A 16425-nucleotide genomic window follows, 5' to 3' on the forward strand; every position below is an offset into this window, starting at 1 on the left:
ATGAATTTTCTTGTTTTTGATCCATTTGTGCAACAATCTTAGATGAATCAAGATGAAGAGAGGTCATGTTCATGATGTCGTTGCACTGTTTTTTCTAATGCACCGGATGATCCAAATCAGGTTTGACATAAAAGTTTTGTATTTTCTGTGTGCCTGAACATCTTTTTCCCACAGCCTGAAACCAGACGAACAAGACTCAGCTGGTTCATCCTCGGTTTTAGTGGCAGAGGGGAAAGTGCACAGCGAGGTTTAAATTCAACGTTTTACCTTGAGACCAAGCTGGAGAGCTTTTGCTGGAGCTACTTTATTAACCCTGTAAAACCTGGAGCGGCATCATTTTCCTTGTGCTGCTTTCAGACACCTTTTAACAAGAATTTAAGCCTTTTAACTTTGAGCAAAGCGGTGCGAAAAAAGCAGTGAGCAACTTATGAAAAAAAGTGTCATAAATTACAAGAAATAAATTTGTGAAGTTAGGGAAAGAAATGTGTAAAGAAAAAGAAAAAAGTCAGGGGAAAACTATATGTATAATGATAATAATTACATGTTTAAAATTGTTTTACAAAATTAATAGATGTTTTTTCTAGGTCATTTCTGTGTTACTTTTTTTCAACTTTTTTTTTCAAGTAATATTTTGTACTTCTTACTATTTTCTTGCTAATTTTTGGGTAATTTCTTCTCCCATTGCTTATTGCATTCTTACCATGTGTTTTTTAATTATCATTAAGAAATCAAGCAAAATTGCTCAGGTTTCAAGGAGTTAACAGTGACTGACAGTCAGATGTTTTTAAATGTGTACAATAAAACATTTTGAGACTGTGGAATTTTGTGCTGATAAACCTAATTTTTTTGTGAGGTAAACTACAATAAATTCACTTCAGGGTATTATTTGTAAATCTTGGCTGCACCTCAGAAGGATGACTTTTATATCATGTCTTAATGCAAATCTATTTGATCCAAGTATGATTTTATTTTAGATATTTGAGTTTATGATGTCTTAACAAACATGAATCCCAAGATTGAAAACGAGTTATGGTTTTGTACTTTACTGTACGTGACAGTGAAGCTAATTTACTGTCAACTGAAATTGGCACAGATCTCAAACCTCAATAGAGTGCCAGAGGCGTAAAAAGCTTTGACTTTAACAGTAACACAGGGCAAAAATGCACTGTTAAAAGTTAAAGTCCTGCATTTAATTACTTACTTAAGTTAAAATACAAAAGCACTGAGATCCACATATAGTTATATAGTATATATAGTACCATTGGTATTTGTTATGCAGATTGAATTTTGTAATACTAAGAATCATTATGCATAAATTGATTTATCACTTTTGCGTTGGCGTTGGTAAAGCTTTTTGACTTATTTAGGTAATTTCTTTTTATTTTTATCTGAGAGCTTATCAATTTTCTCGCCAGGATCAATAAAGTTTTATTTATTTATTTTTTATTATTATTATTTTTTTTTAATTTACATTTTTATACAGTATGTATATAGTTCTATATAGTTTGTCCTGCATGTTTTTTTCTTTATTGTTACCTAATCAAATTTCTAAATATGCTTGAGTCATGTATAAAACATATGGAAAAATGAATAAAAAACAATAAATAAATGATTCTGTCCCTACAAAATGAAGAATGGTCAGAAAATACAAGAATTCCAAACAGAAATAGGACATTACATCCAAACATTACATGGACTGAAAGATTGTAAAGCTGAAAACCCCCAATACTTTGGTTTTATACTCCTCGTGTATATATGTAGTCTCCATACAGCATGTGTATAGTTGTGAACTATATTGTATGTCCCGCATGGTTTTGGTCTTTGTTTTGTCTTTTTTGTGTTTCTTATTTTTTTTATTTCTTGTATCTTTTTGTTACCTGATCAAATTTCTAAATATGCTTGAGTTGTGTATAAAGCATATGGAAAATTTAATAAAACACAATAAATACATAAATAAATAAATGATTCTGCCCCTACAAGATGAAATAATTTTTTTTGGTTTTTTTTTTTTTTTAAGATTTATTTATTTTTTTACATTTTACATTCATAAATGTACTTCGACTCAGACGAAACAAAAAATACAAGAATTCAAAACAGACAGCACACTTGGCACACAGCAGCAGCTCCTGGTGGGGAGGGGGCTGAAATGTTTTATCCAAACATTACATGGAGGGAAAGATTGCAAAATAGAAAAGAAAAAAACCCCACAATAACACTTTTAATAAACACAATAACACTTTAAATATATATTTTTAATATTAAGAAAAAACAAGAAATAAGAAACAAAAAAGTGTTTCTTATTTCTTTTTTGTTAATTCCTAAATGTGCTAGAAACACGTATTAAATAAATGACTAAATTAAAAAAAATTGATACGGTCCTTACAAGACACCGGATTGGACAATCCTCAACCAATCGCGTGGCACCGGATTGGACAATCCTCAACCAATCGCGTGGTCTCTTATGTCCCGTGAACCAATCAGATTCAAAGCTCCACTTCCGCGCTTTCATGCAGGAAACCGGCTTTCGTCCGAAAGTTATCGGTTTTATCCTCGTTTTTATCGGTATTAAATGAATAGTATTTGAACACGGAGGGCAGTTAGCTTCGACAGTTTCTCTATAAGGTAACGGAGTATTTCTTTCAAATTCACTAAACATCCAACATTATTTGAAACTTCGGTCAAAACTCGGAAAAAACGTTTGTTAGCGTGTATTAGCCAAGCTAGCGTTAGCGTAACGGCAAGTTAGCTGACGCAGTATGTCAACGTAGCTCAAAAATGTTAGCATAACTTTAGGTAAAGTAGCAAAGCTTAAATGTTAACTGCTGCTGCGCTGCTTATATTTGTTTAACTCTGGGCTTTTTTCAGTCTGTTGTGAAAGGCTAATAATGATGCTAACAGGTGAATAATGATATTTATGTTAGTTTACACTCGAGCGATGGCCAGGTTGACTAATTAACTTAACATTAACTTGGTTATGGCATTGTTTGTTTGTTTTTAGGTTATGTTGTGGCATATATACTACACAAATGGCCAAACGGATGTTGCACCTACCCTGCCAAGATTTACAAGATTTCCGGTAAGTTAATGGTCCGTATATTTTTTAAACTTTGTTGAACAAACTCCAGTAGGAAATTCACATTTGCATACGAAACAGTGTTGGCATTTGATACAAAAACATATCAGATTCAACAAATACACACTAATACAATATAGAAACAAATCAGAATTTAAATGGCCCATGTAAAAGTCCTGTGTCATCCGCTCATTCAATTATTCAATTCTGACCTGGAAACTAAAACACAAAACCAAAAGTGAGAGTGAGAATTTTGTTTTTTTTCTTCTGTAGAAACACAATTTTGAAAAAAGATGTGTGTTTTAACCTGTGTATTATTTGTTCAATTAATATTCAACTGAGTAAAAATGATCAATTAAAAAATTGGTCTTTTCCGTTTTTTCCTTTTTGAAAGGAAAACAAATAAATGAAAAAAAAATCAAATAAAGGAAAGTTGAAATTTGCCAGTAGGATTTTGAATGCAGGTCTTTTAATATCACAGCATTTTTACACAGTACTATTGCTACTTTTACTTAACCTGTTGAAACCTGGATCTACATCAGTTTTCTTGTGCTGCGTTCAGACACCTTCACGAGTATTTAAACCTCTGAAATGTGAGTAAATCAGTTTGCTGTCTTTTTAAAATATGGGGAAAAAGGATTGAGCAACTTGGCAAGAACTGTCCAACAAATTGAAAGACATGGGTAGATCTGGAAAATTATTTTGAAAGAAGCCAGGGAAAAAGGTAAAAAAAAAAAAAGTATATATATCAAGTATATTTAAAAGTATTTTACAGATTTAATGTTATTGTTTAAGGACTTTTTTTCAGGTCATTTCCTTTTTTTTCTTTCTGTCTTTTTTTTTTTTTTTACTTTTGTTTTCTTTGTTTTTTGATCCAGATTTCTGGTATTTGTACTTTTTACACATTTTTGCCAATTTTTGGATAATTTCTTCTTAAGTCTACAGTTGCTAATTTCCTTGTTACCTATTTTAGACAAGACATCAGGCCAACTTGCTCAGTGTTACAGCTTGAAAGTCACATAAAACAAGCACACCTCAGCAGTGACGTCTTCCTAAACTCACATGAGTTATCAATGAATTGGGGGGGTGGGGGGGGGTGTATATACAAGAACATAATGGCTTGTCTTCTTTAAACCTTAAGATGTCGTGCAATGCTCAGGTCTCAAATGGTTAAGTGAAAGATCTAAATACTCCTTCCACCACTGCAGTAATTCAAGAAGCAACCTTTGGTGTGAGAGAGGAGGGACAGAGTGACATTAGTGCTTTATATATTGTTAGTACGCTTGCAGTGTACCCAGACCATCCCATATTTTGTAGCACATTGGAAATCACAATCACTGCCATGTAACAGTAGCAGAGACTCATTCTTTAAATTGAAATATGGGGCAGGCTGATGTAGTGGGAAGCACCTGATGTGGACCACCCTCTGCTGTACAGGAGAGGAACTACACCTGCCTGTACATTGTCAGAGGAAGGAAGTGTCACTGAGACTGTGGAAGTGTGTGTGGTGTGTGTGTGTGTGTGTGTGTCTGTACATGTGTGTGTTTTGTTGATAAGCATAGCCTTGTCTTGACTTATTAAGTTCTTCCTCATGTGGATTTACTGGGACGGTGGTTTCTCTCTCTGCCGATGGTAATTAACGTCTTCCTGCTTAAAGCGGTGTGAAAAATGCCTCCTACACAAACCACAAAAACACACACACTGTAACAGACACTGTGTGTGTGTGTGTGGGGGGGGGGGGGTTACTGGGGGACCACGGGTCCACCCAGCAGTTAGCCAGGTCAGACAGAGACGTTGTTATCTGGGCTTGACACTGGAGGAAGTGTCTCCAACCTGTCTTATTTGTGGACAAAGATGCATAAATTGAGAGACAGCTTTGTACCAAAGCAATATCATATGGACACTGAGTGCTGTAGGCACAAGTAGTAGAAACCTATTTTCCTAACATTAGATTAAGATTGACTAGTGTAATTCCAAATTTCAGGCAGAGTGAAAGCCACTCTATCCGTAGTCTGCTCGGGGGTAGTTGGACACCTCTCCCCTGCTATATTGGCACAGTTGTAATTTTCTTTTTTCATTTCGTCAATCCAAAAAAACATGAAATTTATAGTAAACAAACATATTGTGGACCACTCGTCCCCCCTTCCATCTGAATTTGAACTCCTTTTTTTAAAATTATTTTTAAACAATATCTTTGATGGGATTTTCAGTCATAACAGATATTACATATGAATAAAATACTCTTGGCAGCAAATATATTTTATCATGACATGAAAAGGCAACCCAAAAAATCTTAAAAAAAACCCAAACAAACAACAGCAACAACAAAAAACCCCTAACACTTAATATTCTTATTTCTGTTTGCCTCGACCCCACTCCTGTCTTTGGTTTTATTAGTATTTATCAACATTTTGTTTCAAAAAGTACCCCCATATTATATTAACGTATTTTCAAAAACTGCCAGCTTTGAAATTTGATCTCCTTTTTCTTGCAGGCTTGACTTTGTGAGCCTGTTTTTAAACAAACATACTAATATGTTGAATGTTAGTTGTCATTGTGCTGTTTACTAATGTGGAATGGACTTAACGCTGTGATGCTGTCAGCCAAGCTTGCTGGTCTTGGCTGATTTTGATTTGCCATAATGTGTCACATGCAAAACTGCCCAGCCCTGTAGTGTAGAGGCACTTTTTATTAATTGATGCTTTCTTCTTGACCTACGAAGACTTGGCTTGGATCACATTTTTACGTTTATTTGGCCAAAAGCTTAAAATTAATACAATTGTAGTCAGTTCTGTTGTGAAGCGAGCGAGAGGAAAATTCTGATGTTCAGGATGCAGAGTGCGAATGTAACCTGAGCTTAGCAACCCTCCTCACTTCCCCCAACACACACAGACACACACACACACACACACACACAGACACACATGGCAGCTCATAATTTCACCCTTTCAGAGGTACCTATGTATCTCCCCCCCCTTTCCATTTTGTTGCCGGGCTCCTGTTACTTAGCTACCAGTTGCCACGGTTGCTTGGGCTGATGGAGTTACCTTGGCAACCATACCCATCCCATTGTGTGGCGATCCAGCCACACTGGGCCTGTCCCAAGGATACACACACACACACACACACACACACACACACACACACACACACACACACACACACACACACACACACACATAGGCCACACACTCCCAATCTCCCACTTGGAACACAGCAGCAGCTCCTGGTGGGGAAGGGGTTGAGCCTGTACACAAAGGTACACACACACACACACACAAGTTAGCATCTCCAGGTTGTTGTTTAATGGCCACAAAGCCTCCCCTTCACCTGCGGAGAACACTGCTCTGTGTGTGTGTGTGTGTGTGTGTGTGTGTGTGTGCGTGTGCGTGTGTGTATGTGTAAGAGAGGGATTAATACCTCATTAATAATCAAACCTGTCTCCAACCCACCCACGATGCTGGTTTTAATCTCTCCTACATCCTCCCTCTTCCTCTTTCTTCCACTCCCTGATTCTGTTTCCCATTTGTAAAAAAAAAAAAAAAAAAAAAAGACCCAGTTAATTGTGACTTAGCATAATCAGTAACTGAAGAAACACCGCTGTGATTCAGCGTTTGTGTGTCTGAATGACTGCAGGCATCCCTCCCTGTGTGTGTGTCAGCTATGGTGCTAATGTATTCACAGACAACTCGCTAATGTAAACATTAACACTCTTGCAGTCACCACATACTGTTTTATACGAACTCAGAATGAATAATCAGAAAATGACCTGTGCATTTTCATTTGCATGTAAACACTCACTGCTCCCCCGTCTGCAGGAGCTAAACAGAGAGGGATCAGACAATGGTGTCGTTAAGTAGAGGCCAATTATTATTTATTTATGTGTCAACCCTTTAAAAGTGATTAGAGAAGTTGAAGAGCAAGAAACAAAGGAATAATTCACACATGATTTGAACTAAATCAGACAAAAAAAGCAGCAAAATTAAATAAATAATGACACAAATGGAGATAGAAGAGGCTCAACAGGTTTTCAGTTGTGCCACATCGTGCCTGTCACCACTAGAGGGTACTGTAGATTAACAAGAGATATCTAAATACAGTAGCAGGGAACAAAGACTTTTTGTAAAATGATAGAAAAAACTCACAAAAGAAGGAAAAAAATATAATCTATTTAGTAAATTTTTTTGCATAGGTTTAAGTGAGTTTAATCATCTTAAGTTTCATGTCACTTGCAAAGGCCAAATATGAATTTAAACATCAAGAAATTACTTTTTTGCATCTCAGATAGACGGTCTGAAGGTGAAGCCAGAATGATGCAGAGGAATGGAGTCACTGCAGCAGCAGACAATATTTTATAATATTAAAAAATAAACTGATATACAAAGATTAATTATATTAATTAAACAATAGTACGTTGGTCTGGTGGATATTGTCTTGTGAGTTAAAAGTTTATTGTATTTCACTTAAGCTTAGCGTTACATACACTATTTTTACTATTTCAAATCTTGTCAAATCCATTCAGTGCCCTAAAAAACAGCATGTCTAAATTATAACAAGCCTTTTTGTCCTTTTTTTAAAGTTAAATTCACTGTAGTGATGTGCAAAACTGACCAGATTCTTACCGACGACTTTTATCACACTTAGTACGTTTATATGCTCAAATAAGTGAAGCTACATTTTTTAGCTCGATTAGGGCATTTAATTGGACTATTGTTCACGTCCCAGTATACAGGCACTGGGGGAGGAGTGATTTATTGATGGAAGTATGTCCGACTCCACCATGGCAGTTGGAGATATGCCCCCTTTCAGCTAGTTCCTATATACCAATATTATATATACAGACTATGATATAGACTGAATCACAATCATAACTGTTTATTCACAATAACCTCTGCGTAGAAAACAGCCAATCCACATGCATGTAATAAAATGGCTCTAAGCAAACGCTGCCTTCATTGATTTGTGTTAAGCCACCTTAACAGCCTTTTACTCCACCGAACGGCAGAGCTACTGGTCTACCACCGCTACTGTGGAGGGTAAAGCGGAGCAAATACTCAAATATAGTGTCAATTAAACTGATTGGCCTATTGATTTTTTTAGGTGGTGAAAATATGTTTTGCTGCAGCCCCGTCCACAGCAGTACATCACTTATCTTCCTTGCCGGTGTTGTTGGAATATGAATATAAAATACTACTATTTCAAGTTATATGTCCTTCGCCTTAGCCAAAATTAAAAACACAAGTCACATCTCAGTGCTTAATGTTTTTATAAATGCCTGACCTGTTTTGCAGCACCTGCAATTATTAAAGTTATTTCTCATTTGTCAATTTTAAATGTTCATTGGATTCTGTGGAGCCACCTCATGGTTCAGCTGTGACCTGTCATATTTAATATGACATGCATGTGATTTAATAATGCAACTAAAGACTACGACCAGTATTTTGGGTACGTTCAATGAAAATGTCACTTCCAAATAAGTAGGCTGCAAAAATATGAGTACACTTGGCATTTCTTTTTAAGGCTGTTTGGCTTTCTGACCGTTGTTTAGTAAAGTTATTTAATCAGTTTAATGTAGGTCATTTACACTCGTGGAGTCTGTTGTTAAAGTAGGATTAACAATACTACGAGATATATGGACATTTTTGAATATAATTATGGAAAAGACAACTACGAAACTACAGAAACAAGGATGGTGTGATGTATTTTTCTTTAGAATAGCAATACAGTGTATTATGTTGATTCTTTCAGCCTGTATGTACGTTTGTGGACTGTCTGTATGGTGTGTGTGTGTGTGTGTGTGTGTGTGTGTGTGTGTGTGTGTGTGTGTGTGTGTGTGTGTGTGTGTGTGTGTGTGTGTGTGTGTGTGTGTGTGTGTTTTGACAGCAGGCAGGGAATCATTGCGGGTCACGCTTCATCGGCGGGCTGCATTCATGAACGCAAAGCGGCCTCCATAGGGTGAAAAAACATGCTTTACATACGGCGGCTCATTAATGTGTGTGTGTGGGAGGGTCTGTGCTGTCTGCTGAACGTGCATGGGATATACAGATGTGAGGGTATTTGTAAGAAGTGTGTGCAGTCAAATATGACAGAATCACAGCAGAGAGAGAGTTTTTACTAAATATAACTTCACTCTAACAGGTGATGTAGGAGTTGAATGTGTCAAAGTGTGTGTTTTGATCATGTGCTGGTGTTATGGGTGCACACTGCTTATATGTTGACAGCAAGACTGCATTTATGGACGCATAAGTCCACAGGATGAATAAACATGCTTTACATATGGCGGCTCATTACTGCCCACAGAACCTGTCTGCTGTATGTTGTGTGTGTGTGTGTGTGTGTGTGTGTGTGTGTGTGTGTGTGTGTGTGTGTGTGTTCTGCAGCATGGCAGTAAACATGCTATGCATATAGAGGAATGGCTACTTTAACTATAGTATAGGCAGCTGCTTGCAGTCAGTGCTGCATGGACTCTCCTCGTTGATAAGGCCACATACAGTTACTTAACTGCTTTGTTCAAGGGACGCCACTGGTTGCATGCTGAAGCTGTGAATTGATGTTAGAGATGAGAGATAAGACAGGGTGATACTTTGTTGTCTGTTTTTACAAAAAAATTGCATCCTCAAGCTTTTAACAATCAACAGAAAAGCATTAAAAACAAAAGAAAAATAGAAAAAGGCGTGTCTCCCTGACAGTAACTGTGGTTATATAGACAGCATTTTCTTAAGGTAATGTTAGTGAAGTCAGTCTAGAAGAAGAAGGTAGAAGTAGTAGTAGAAGGTAGATTTATTAGTCATTTTTTAAACAAAGTTTATACAAAAAAATTACCTTTGTCCTTGATCCTGCTACGTCTGATTACAATATGATTAGAGATGTGGAATTAACTCTTTATACTGCGCTTTATATGTTAACATGCCCCTAAATCAATTAAAATATCCTGCAACTTTTTTGACTTACACAGAGTGGTTACACTCACTGTGAAGCATCTATCTGCTGGAAATTAAACAGAATTTTTGTAGGAAAATTAAATTAATTCAATACATAAAACATAGAAGGAGGAGTGGTTCCGCCTCTTAATACAATTTAGCAAGTAACATAAGTGTAAATTTCTGTAGCTACAAATTACAGATGTCCCCTAAACATCTCATATGCAGACATTTGGTAGACCCCAAAATTTACTTCACTTCTCATAAGCCCTAGCCCTATTTGCATGGGAGTAGTATTTCATGGGTACCTATGGTAGTTTGTAATTTACGCAATTTACCTACCATATTTTAGGCAAACACAGAGGTCTCAGGATAATATTAGTCCCCTGCGAATCAGCATCAGCATGAATTTCTGAATTTGATAAATTGTATTTATATAATCAAAACCTCTTTTCATCAGTATTTTCTCTGTGTATCAATCTTTTAGTCGTAGTCATGTCTTAGTATTATAAAGTCAGTGAGTCTATCTGTTATGACGGATCATTCAGGTGAATTCAGCTAAAAGCTACTAGCCCTGATTGATTCTTTCACTCTACTACACTTCAGGCATGAAGGAAAGATGCAGATGAAAGGGAAAGAGATGGCTTCATCATGGATTTTCAAGCCACAATACATTTAAAAAATAGATATCCAAGCAAAGCAGATGCAGCTCAGTATGTGAAAGCTGCTCTTTTTTGTGTTGTGTTCACCATATACACCATCATTCATGTGAGAAAACCCAAACTATGATGCAAAATCTAAACATAACATTTCTCCTCTTAATCCCTCAGAGGCCGACTCCTTTCTGGGGATTTGAGGTTTTTATTTGAGAGCTGTTATATTTTCTGAAAAGATGTGCAGGCTGTATGAGTAAACGGAGTGTGTGTGTGTGTGTGTGTGTGTGTGTGTGTGTGTGTGTGTGTGTGTGTGTGTGTGTGTGTGTGTGTGTGTGTGTGTGTGTGCGTGTGTGCGTGCGTGCCTGCGTGCGTGGTCTATGCTGTGGACCGCATAAAGACACAGCTCTTCGCATCTACAGGGCTTATCTGAACATAAGCAGATGGTTGTGGTTTCTCTTTTTCTCTGAGGAAAGAACAGTAACTAAGGATGTTTATATGTGGAGGAAAAAGAAGACTGACCTTTTCTATTACACCTGTGCAGGTTTTTATTTGTTGTCATGTCAGTTTCATGACTATTGGAGGAGTGACTAAGAAGGAAGTAAAGATAGTATAAAACAAAGGCTTACATTGTGGATAATAGCATTTCAAATAAATACTGATACCATTAAAATCTACATGTGATTAGAATTTATTTTTGGGTGTGCATGTGAGTTGTAAAATTTAAAAAGCAACCAAACTAAACTAAACAGGATGGGCATATTAGCCTGCAGTAACTTTGTTAAACTACAAATACAGCACCAGATATTAAACTATTTACTATACTAAATTATTTGCATTGCTTTAGAGCTGAATTTGGAGTCTATAATTGGCAGAAAAATAATTACAACAATTTCATAGTTTGTTAATCAAATGTCATCTGGCTGAACTGACAATGAAGAGTAATCAGCTGTGTCAGTACAAAGTCACAGATCAGATACTATCTACACACACTGAACTCTGACCTGTTTGTTGGCTTGCTGAGCCGAAATAGCTCAGTTGGGAGAGCGTTAGACTGAAGATCTAAAGGTCCCTGGTTCGATCCCGGGTTTCGGCAGCAGGTGCTGTGATTTTCACAAATAGCCTACCTAATGATAAAAATATATGAATCTACCTGTCAAAGCCTGTCAAAGCCTGTCCACAGACTAGAGTTGTGCACAAAGAAGCAAAATTGGTGCCTTTGTGAAGTATGCGCAGTCTATTGACAGGGTTTCCTGTGCTTCAGAGGTGACTTTCCATAAATGTGGCTAGATCAGCATGGTAACTCATGATGGAAGTTTAGCATTTTATGTTGTGAGTTTTAGCTTGAAATCAGCTGAAAACTCTGAACTCTGACCTGTTTGTTCTTTGTCAGAGCCGAAATAGCTCATTTGGGACAGAAGATCTAAAGGTCCCTGGTTCGATCCCGGGTTTCGGCAGTAGGTGGTGACCTGTGATTTTCACAAATAGCCTACCTAATGATAAAAATATATGAATCTACCTGTCAAAGCCTGTTCACAGACTAGAGTTGTGCACAAAGAAGCAAATTGGTGCCTTAGCGAAGTATGCGCAGTCTATATACTGACAATGAGAAGTCAGCTGTGTCAGTACAAAGTCACAGATGAGAAAACACTTACACACTCTGAGCTCTGACCTGTTTGTTGTCTTGCTGAGCCGTAATAGCTCAGTTGGAGGAGCGTAAGTCTGAAGATCTAAAGGTCCCTGGAGATTGATAGTTTAGCATTTTATGTTGAGTTTTAGCTTGAAATCAGCTGAAAAGTCTGAACTCTGACCTGTTTGCTTGCTTAGAGAGCCGAAATAGCTCAGTTGGGAGAGCGTTAGACTGAAGATCTAAAGGTCCCTGGTTCAATCCCGGGTTTCGGCAGCAGGTGAGCTGTGATTTTCACAAATAGCCTACCTAATGATAAAAATATATATAATCTACCTGTCAAAGCCTGTCCACAGACTATAATTGTGCACAAGGAAGCAAATTTGGTGCCTTAGCGACGTATGCGCAGTCTATAGACAGGGTTTCCTGTGCTACAGAGGTGACTTTCCATGAATGTGGCTAGATCAGCATGGTAACTCATGATGGAAGTTTTAGCATTTTATGTTGAGTTTTAGCTTGAAATCAGCTGAAAACTCTGAACTCTGACCTGTTTGTTGGCTTGCTGAGCCGAAATAGCTCAGTTGGGAGAGCGTTAGACTGAAGATCTAAAGGTCCCTGGTTCAATCCCGGGTTTCGGCAGCAGGTGAGCTGTGATTTTCACAAATAGCCTACCTAATGATAAAAATATATGAATCTACCTGTCAAAGCCTGTCCACAGACTAGAGTTGTGCACAAAGAAGCAAAATTGGTGCCTTTGTGAAGTATGCGCAGTCTATTGACAGGGTTTCCTGTGCTTCAGAGGTGACTTTCCATAAATGTGGCTAGATCAGCATGGTAACTCATGATGGAAGTTTAGCATTTTATATTGTGAGTTTTAGCTTGAAATCAGCTGAAAACTCTGAACTCTGACCTGTTTGTTCTTTGTCAGAGCCGAAATAGCTCATTTGGGACAGAAGATCTATAGGTCCCTGGTTCGATCCTGGGTTTCGGCAGTAGGTGACCTGTGATTTTCACAAATAGCCTACCTAATGATAAAAATATATGAATCTACCTGTCAAAGCCTGTCCACAGACTAGAGTTGTGCACAAAGAAGCAAATTTGGTGCCTTAGCGAAGTATGCGCAGTCTATATACTGACAATGAGAAGTCAGCTGTGTCAGTACAAAGTCACAGATGAGAAACACTTACACACTCTGAGCTCTGACCTGTTAGTTGGCTTGCTGAGCCGTAATAGCTCAGTTGGAGGAGCGTAAGTCTGAAGATCTAAAGGTCCCTGGAGATTGATAGTTTAGCATTTTATGTTGCGTTTTAGCTTGAAATCAGCTGAAAAGTCTGAACTCTGACCTGTTTGTTTGCTTGGAGAGCCAAAATAGCTCAGTTGGGAGAGCGTTAGACTGAAGATCTAAAGGTCCCTGGTTCAATCCTGGGTTTCGGCAGCAGGAGAGCTGTGATTTTCACAAATAGCCTACCTAATGATAAAAATATATATAAATCTACCTGTCAAAGCCTGTCCACAGACTAGAGTTGTGCACAAGGAAGCAAATTTGGTGCCTTAGCGACGTATGCGCAGTCTATAGACAGGGTTTCCTGTGCTACAGAGGTGACTTTCCATGAATGTGGCTAGATCAGCATGGTAACTCATGATGGAAGTTTAGCATTTTATGTTGAGTTTTAGCTTGAAATCAGCTGAAAACTCTGAACTCTGACCTGTTTGTTGGCTTGCTGAGCCGAAATAGCTCAGTTGGGAGAGCGTTAGACTGAAGATCTAAAGGTCCCTGGTTCAATCCCGGGTTTCGGCAGCAGGTGAGCTGTGATTTTCACAAATAGCCTACCTAATGATAAAAATATATAAATCTACCTGTCAAAGCCTGTCCACAGACTAGAGTTGTGCACAAGGAAGCAAATTTGGTGCCTTAGCGACGTATGCGCAGTCTATAGACAGGGTTTCCTGTGCTACAGAGGTGACTTTCCATGAATGTGGCTAGATCAGCATGGTAACTCATGATGGAAGTTTAGCATTTTATGTTGAGTTTTAGCTTGAAATCAGCTGAAAAACTCTGAACTCTGACCTGTTTGTTGGCTTGCTGAGCCGAAATAGCTCAGTTGGGAGAGCGTTAGACTGAAGATCTAAAGGTCGCTGGTTCAATCCCGGGTTTCGGCAGCAGGTGAGCTGTGATTTTCACAAATAGCCTACCTAATGATAAAAATATATGAATCTACCTGTCAAAGCCTGTCAAAGCCTGTCCACAGACTAGAGTTGTGCACAAAGAAGCAAAATTGGTGCCTTTGTGAAGTATGCGCAGTCTATTGACAGGGTTTCCTTTGCTTCAGAGGTGACTTTCCATAAATGTGGCTAGATCAGCATGGTAACTCATGATGGAAGTTTAGCATTTTATGTTGTGAGTTTTAGCTTGAAATCAGCTGAAAACTCTGAACTCTGACCTGTTTGTTCTTTGTCAGAGCCGAAATAGCTCATTTGGGACAGAAGATCTAAAGGTCCCTGGTTCGATCCCGGGTTTCGGCAGTAGGTGACCTGTGATTTTCACAAATAGCCTACCTAATGATAAAAATATATAAAATCTACCTGTCAAAGCCTGTCCACAGACTATAATTGTGCACAAGGAAGCAAATTTGGTGCCTTAGCGACGTATGCGCAGTCTATAGACAGGGTTTCCTGTGCTACAGAGGTGACTTTCCATGAATGTGGGCTAGATCAGCATGGTACTCATGATGGAAGTTTAGCATTTTATGTTGAGTTTTAGCTTGAAATCAGCTGAAAACTCTGAACTCTGACCTGTTTGTTGGCTTGCTGAGCCGAAATAGCTCAGTTGGGAGAGCGTTAGACTGAAGATCTAAAGGTCCCTGGTTCAATCCCGGGTTTCGGCAGCAGGTGAGCTGTGATTTTCACAAATAGCCTACCTAATGATAAAAATATATGAATCTACCTGTCAAAGCCTGTTCACAGACTAGAGTTGTGCACAAAGAAGCAAATTTGGTGCCTTAGCGAAGTATGCGCAGTCTATATACTGACAATGAGAAGTCAGCTGTGTCAGTACAAAGTCACAGATGAGAAACACTTACACACTCTGAGCTCTGACCTGTTAGTTGGCTTGCTGAGCCGTAATAGCTCAGTTGGAGGAGCGTAAGTCTGAAGATCTAAAGGTCCCTGGAGATTGATAGTTTAGCATTTTATGTTGAGTTTTAGCTTGAAATCAGCTGAAAAGTCTGAACTCTGACCTGTTTGCTTGCTTAGAGAGCCGAAATAGCTCAGTTGGGAGAGCGTTAGACTGAAGATCTAAAGGTCCCTGGTTCAATCCCGGGTTTCAGCAGCAGGTGAGCTGTGATTTTCACAAATAGCCTACCTAATGATAAAAATATATAAATCTACCTGTCAAAGCCTGTCAAAGCCTGTCCACAGACTAGAGTTGTGCACAAAGAAGCAAAATTGGTGCCTTTGTGAAGTATGCGCAGTCTATTGACAGGGTTTCCTGTGCTTCAGAGGTGACTTTCCATAAATGTGGCTAGATCAGCATGGTAACTCATGATGGAAGTTTAGCATTTTATGTTGTGAGTTTTAGCTTGAAATCAGCTGAAAACTCTGAACTCTGACCTGTTTGTTCTTTGTCAGAGCCGAAATAGCTCATTTGGGACAGAAAGATCTAAAGGTCCCTGGTTCGATCCCGGGTTTCGGCAGTAGGTGACCTGTGATTTTCACAAATAGCCTACCTACCTATGATAAAAATATATGAATCTACCTGTCAAAGCCTGTCCACAGACTAGAGTTGTGCACAAAGAAGCAAAATTGGTGCCTTAGCGAAGTATGCGCAGTCTATATACTGACAATGAGAAGTCAGCTGTGTCAGTACAAAGTCACAGATGAGAAACACTTACACACTCTGAGCTCTGACCTGTTTGTTGTCTTGTTGCCGTAATAGCTCAGTTGGAGGAGCGTAAGTCTGAAGATCTAAAGGTCCCTGGAGATTGATAGTTTAGCATTTTATGTTGAGTTTTAGCTTGAAATCAGCTGAAAAGTCTGAACTCTGACCTGTTTGTTGCTTAGAGAGCCGAAAATAGCTCAGTTGGGAGAGCGTTAGACTGAAGATCTAAAGGTCCCTGGTTCAATCCCGGGTTTCGGCAGCAGGTGAGCTGTGAT

General features: G+C 38.4%; 9 non-coding genes across 9 annotated transcripts; all 9 read left to right on the forward strand.

Annotated features, from left to right (window-relative positions):
* Positions 1–11669: 11669 nt before the first annotated feature.
* On the forward strand, positions 11670–11742 carry trnaf-gaa. The gene has a single exon. It is a non-coding gene; the product is annotated as a tRNA-Phe (tRNA).
* A 734-nt stretch (positions 11743–12476) lies between these two features.
* trnaf-gaa lies at positions 12477–12549 on the forward strand. The gene has a single exon. It is a non-coding gene; the product is annotated as a tRNA-Phe (tRNA).
* Positions 12550–12839: 290 nt separating this feature from the next.
* trnaf-gaa lies at positions 12840–12912 on the forward strand. The gene has a single exon. It is a non-coding gene; the product is annotated as a tRNA-Phe (tRNA).
* Positions 12913–13635: 723 nt separating this feature from the next.
* Positions 13636–13708, forward strand: trnaf-gaa. The gene has a single exon. It is a non-coding gene; the product is annotated as a tRNA-Phe (tRNA).
* Positions 13709–13998: 290 nt separating this feature from the next.
* Positions 13999–14071, forward strand: trnaf-gaa. The gene has a single exon. It is a non-coding gene; the product is annotated as a tRNA-Phe (tRNA).
* A 289-nt stretch (positions 14072–14360) lies between these two features.
* Positions 14361–14433, forward strand: trnaf-gaa. Its single transcript has one exon. It is a non-coding gene; the product is annotated as a tRNA-Phe (tRNA).
* A 652-nt stretch (positions 14434–15085) lies between these two features.
* Positions 15086–15158, forward strand: trnaf-gaa. The gene has a single exon. It is a non-coding gene; the product is annotated as a tRNA-Phe (tRNA).
* A 370-nt stretch (positions 15159–15528) lies between these two features.
* On the forward strand, positions 15529–15601 carry trnaf-gaa. Its single transcript has one exon. It is a non-coding gene; the product is annotated as a tRNA-Phe (tRNA).
* Positions 15602–16335: 734 nt separating this feature from the next.
* trnaf-gaa lies at positions 16336–16409 on the forward strand. The gene has a single exon. It is a non-coding gene; the product is annotated as a tRNA-Phe (tRNA).
* The last annotated feature ends 16 nt before the right edge of the window (positions 16410–16425 follow it).

The sequence above is a fragment of the Plectropomus leopardus genome, chromosome 8 (assembly GCF_008729295.1).
Source record: "Plectropomus leopardus isolate mb chromosome 8, YSFRI_Pleo_2.0, whole genome shotgun sequence".
NCBI lineage: Eukaryota > Metazoa > Chordata > Actinopteri > Perciformes > Serranidae > Plectropomus > Plectropomus leopardus.